Source organism: Aquarana catesbeiana, linkage group LG03 (assembly GCF_042186555.1).
Source record: "Aquarana catesbeiana isolate 2022-GZ linkage group LG03, ASM4218655v1, whole genome shotgun sequence".
Classification (NCBI taxonomy): Eukaryota; Metazoa; Chordata; class Amphibia; order Anura; family Ranidae; genus Aquarana; species Aquarana catesbeiana.
In genome coordinates this window covers 636,025,620-636,030,992 of record NC_133326.1, presented here as the reverse complement: position 1 = coordinate 636,030,992, position 5,373 = coordinate 636,025,620, and the positions used below count along the sequence as shown (strand labels likewise).

General features: G+C 41.3%; 1 non-coding gene across 1 annotated transcript; it reads left to right on the top strand.

Moving 5' to 3' along the window:
• The first annotated feature begins 3,242 nt into the window (after positions 1–3,242).
• Positions 3,243–3,324, top strand: TRNAL-AAG (transfer RNA leucine (anticodon AAG)). The gene has a single exon. It is a non-coding gene; the product is annotated as a tRNA-Leu (tRNA).
• Positions 3,325–5,373: the final 2,049 nt, after the last annotated feature.

The window sequence follows — 5,373 nt, the reverse complement described above, 5'->3', positions numbered from 1 at the left end:
TTTATCCGTACACCATCAAGCAGCCACACACTTTTGGCAACCATGCCCCTACTCCCTCCTTCACAGGTATGGTCTTTCTTCACCCCCTTTTCTTTCACTCACTTTCCATCTTTTGTTCTACCATCCCCCTTCCCTGGTCTCTTTCTGGACTATCTTGGTCGTTTCTCTCATATTCTATTCTCTTTTTTTCAAAACTTCTTTTTATTTTTTCATTTTTCTCTTTCTCTCTTTCTTTCACTCTTTTCACTCCAACCCATTCTCACTGCTTCATATTCTTTTTTTCATTTTTTTCACACTATTCTCACCTATTCACTTCGTGTTTTTTTTTTTTTTTTTCAGGTCTTTTTCTTCACAGCCATGGTCTTTCATCATCCCCTTTTCTTCCACTCAGTTTTCCTCTTTTGTTTTACCATCCCCCTTCCCTGTTTTCTTTCTGTACTATCTTGGTTATTTCTCTCACATTCTATTTTCTCTTTCTTGAAACTTTTTTTCTTTTATTTTTTCACTTTTTTCCTTCTCTTTCTTTTATTCATTTTTTACTCCAACCTATTTTCACTGCTTCATATTCTCCTTTCATTTTTTCACACTATTCTTACCCATTCACTTCGTGCTTTTGCTTTCCAGGTCTTTTTTTCCTCCTTCACTGAGGTCACCCCGTTACACTCTGACCCAATCTGGGGGTTTCTCGTTGCCGGGTCTGCTGCCTGGACATGCTCCCTCAGCTTCGGACCCTGGCATTGTGGGTGGGCTCTGCATTCAGGGCTGCACCGCCTTTGCACGGACGCAATTGTAAGTTCATGGTCTTTGTGGAAGAATGTGGAATTTTATGTTTTACATTTGCCCACTCGTCCTTTAAACTACTCTAAATATTGCTAATTTCCCCTATTTATAGGTGATTAATACGGTTATGCTCCTGATGAGTGGCTATAAGGTCCCGAAACGGCGTAGAGCTTACAACTACCATTATTCATACACCATTATTAGCTATGTATGGACGTTCCATTGTTATTGCATTTTGTCTTTGCCACTTTTTTCTAGTGACACTGCGTGCCACATATTTATTGTTATGCATTTTTTATTCATATCCTCATATGTTTACATAGAAGTCCTTGTTGGAATGTATTTTATGATTGAATACAAATTATATTTATTGAGCTATGTGCGTACAAATGTAAACTTATGAATCTATGTATTACTTTATATTAAAAAATTGAAACTTTATTCTAGTTTGACTTCTGCTCCCGTGTGCCTCACTCAAAGTCCCACATCCTTTTTCTTTTTTAGTTTTTAATATTGAACCGGGATGGAGGAAGGGTATGAACGGCCCCACTATCCTCATTTAAAGTTTCAATACTGCTGATTTCTCTCCTTTTAACCTATAATTTAATAGTTAGTAATAGTTATTATTGTAAGTTAGTTATTTCGGGTTTTGAATTTTTGTTCTTTTGGATTTTCATTCTTTCATTTTTGGATTTTCGGAAAAAAAGTTAAATGGGTTTTCGTTAGCACGAATATTCCCGAATATTGAATGAATTTGTCGAATTCTGTCAAAAAACGAATTACATCTGAAGGTGAGAGCATGGTATGAAAGGTGGTAGGACTCTCTCAATGCACGGTGGAGGAAATATTGGTGTATGAACTGTTAACCAGGAAGAACATGCGTCATATGAACATGCGGTTAATTGATTATTGAAAAATAAATAAATCAGTCACAAAAATAATTCACAAATATATCAAAGAGGTGCAGTTTAGTCATGTGACCAGAGAATTTACAAGGAGCCCGGATAGCTGAGTCGGTAGAGCATCAGACTTTTAATCTGAGGGTCCAGGGTTCAAGTCCCTGTTTGGGTGTTTCACTTATATCTTTAAAGTGGAGGTCCGCCGAAAAAAAATATTAAAAGCCAGCAGCTACTGCAGCAGCTGACTTTTAATATATGGACACTTACCTGTCAAGGGAGCCCGCGATGTCGGCACCCGAAGCCGATCTGTCCATCGGCTCTCGGCTGCTGCCGTGGCCAATCCTCGTGCGGCTTCACTTCCTGGTTCCCTACTGGGCTTGCGCGTCCCTGCTGTCTCTGGGGCCTGTGTGTCTCCCAGAAGACAGCGGGGCAGGACAGAGTAGGCGCCGGAAATGGCGTAGATCACCGCGGTGATCTATGCCAGGAAGTGGGAGCAAATACCTGTATTAGACAGGTATCTGCTCCCTCCTCCCCCCTGAAAGGTGCCAAATGTGACACCAGAGGGGAGGAGGATTCCAAAAAGTGGAAGTTCCATTTTTTTTAACCACCACAAAACAAACAAAAAAAAAGCAGAGGCAGCTGCTGCTGCAAAAACAAGCACTATGCAAGGGGACCATGTGAAATCTACTGCTACAGAAATTCACAAACAAAAAGACCTGAAGAAGCATGTGGCTGATTTCTAGAGGTCCCATTCTAGGGACATACTAAATGCAAATAGCATTTTTCAGGGAATTGACAATCACATTGTGTATATTCTTAAGGATGTGCTAATCATATTCCAATGCTAATGTCAGGGGCAATGTTAGAAAAGTGAAAAAAAAAAATGCCGTATATCCAATACATGAGAACTTCCCACCAAGGAATGTTCCACCTCTCCCTAAAAAATTAGCTTATTGTTTTTTATTCAAACACTAAAGAACAGGGGTCTCCAAACTTTCTAAACAAAGGGCAAGTTTACTGTTTTTCAGACTTTAGGGGGGCTGGTCTGTGACCCTTGAAAGTAGAAAATGTCCTGGCATCAATTGGAGTAAAACTTTGGTGTCAGTGAGAGGAATAATAAGAACCAAATATGTGCATAACAATAAAAACAAAATGTTACAAATAAAATGTATTTTTGTGTCTAAGTAACCACTTTTTCAATAATCATTTTTCCATGTGTACATCTGATTCATGTATTTCCTGGTTAACAGTTCATACACCAATATTTCCTTCCACTGTGCATTAAGAGAGTCTGGATGCCAGTTTTTAAACACAGTGTACATGTCCACTTGCTCTATAATACTGTAAGGGCAATGCACCTTTTTAATAAAAATGTTTTTAACTTGCAACACTGTGAGAAGTTCCCTTGCCGTCTGAGCTTGATTAACAATGACACATCATTGGTGTCATTTGGTGGGAAGAATCATGACCTAACATTGGTGTCACTAGGATAAACTGCGCCCCATCATTGGTGTCAGTGGGCCGAAGTTTGTTAGCCACTGCTCTAAAACATGGATTTCATGTGGTAGCGTGGCCGAGCGGTCTAAGGCGCTGGATTAAGGCTCCAGTCTCTTCGGAGGCGTGGGTTCAAATCCCACCGCTGCCAATGAGCTTTTCTTTCAAGCGTGCTTTAAATATTCTTTATTCCTTAAAACTGCCTAATAGTCTATTTATAATCAACATAGCACCATGAGTCCATAGTCACCAAGAAAACAATTGGTAACACACTACGCTGTCTCTAGAGATGAACACATGGAGACAGGTCTTGTGCTGCCAGGAGGAGTTTGAGTATCCAATCCATTTCATCATATATCCAACCTCCGGTCCGTCAGCGGATCCCCCTTATGAGGAAAGGCCCTGGCTGGGTATAAGCCAACTGCCCGACTTACCTGCCGGCTGGTAAGCAGATTCTTCTTCAGGTGGTGGCACGTTTGATATTACTCTGATTCACCTGGGTGTTCGTCACTAGATTGAACTAATATTGTCCATCCAAGAACCACTGTATGGACTTTCCATTTGTAGCGCAGCCTTTTTTTTCTTTTTACAGTTTATTTGTGTTATTACATTGTGAGCTGCTTTTTGGACTTTATTTTTTGGTTTACAGTTATTGTGAATTTAAAAAATTTTCACATATGTTTTAATGTATATTATTTCTGACTTAGTGCAGTTTTTTTCTTACTACGCCATGATGGACTGAAATCCTGCAGCACCCGCAAGGTCCCCCTGCTCAAGAAAGCACATGTATAGGCCCGTCTGAAGTTTGCTAATGAACATCTGAATGATTCAGAGGAGAACTGGGTGAAAGTGTTGTGGTCAGATGAGACTAAAATCAAGCTCTTTGGCATCAACTCAACTCTCTGTGTTTGGAGGAGGAGGAATGCTGCCTATGACCCCAAGAACACCATCCCCACCGTCAAACATGGAGATGGAAACATTATGCTTTGGCAGTATTTTTCTGCTAAGGGGACAGGACAACTTCACCGCATCAAAGGGACAATGGACGGGGCCATGTACCGTCAAATCTTGGGTGAGAACCTCTTTCCCTTAGCCAGGGCATTGAAAATGGGTCGTTGAGAGATATTCCAGCATGACAATAACCCAAAACCCACAGCCAAGGCAACAAGAAGAAGCACATTAAGGTCCTGGAGTGGCCTAGCCAGTCTCCAGACCTTAATCCCATAGAAAATATGTGAAGGTAGCTGAAGGCTTGAGTTACCAAACGTCAACCAAAACCTTAATGACTTGGAGAGGAGTGGGACAAAATCCCTCCTGAAATGTGTGCAAGCCTGGGGGCCAACAACAAGAAACATCTCACCCCTGTGATTGCCAACAAGGGTTTCTCCACCAAGTACTAAGTCATGTTTTGCGAAGGGGTCAAATACTCATTTCACTCATTAAAATGCAAATCAATGTATAACTTTTTTGAAATGCGTTTTTCTGTATTTTTTTGCTATTATTTTGTCTCTCTCTGTTAAAATAAACAGACCATTAAAATTATAGACTGCTTATTTCGTTGTCATTGGGCAAATGTACAAAATCAGCAGGGGATCAAATACTTTTTTCCCTCGCTGTACATTGGGCTGGGTGAGCTGGATCCCACACTTCTTACATAAATTGGAGGTTCCAAAGTTGTCTCGAGAGACCTCTAGTTCCCACATATCAGACATCTCAAGAGTCTGTTCCTGCTAGGTTATACAATAGGTACCAACATTTCAAAAAAAAAATTCAGGGACATTTTTTTTTGTTGCACATCCAGCAAGCCCTTGTAGTTGGAGAATGTACTTTAATTAGGCAATGGGCAGTCATTTAAAACTGAGCTGGACAGGGAGTCACTGTGTTTACTGTCAAAATGTGCCAAAATATGAGCAGGCACATGCTCAGTAATACAATGAGTTTCATGGCTGTGATTTCAGGACACAGCCCAGGACACAACTGAGGTGCAGACATCCCAAGTCTCCCACGAGGTGCGGGAGAATCCCGCATTTCAGGAGCGGCTCCCGGACACCCGTGAGTTACTTGCAATATCCCGGAAGGGCCGATCCTGAGTGAATGTACAGGGTGGGAGACAGGCCTGGACTGGGACAAAAAATGGGTCCGGGCATTTTAGACTGAGCGGTCAATTTTTCCAGGGACCCGGGGGGGGGGGTGGGTGGGT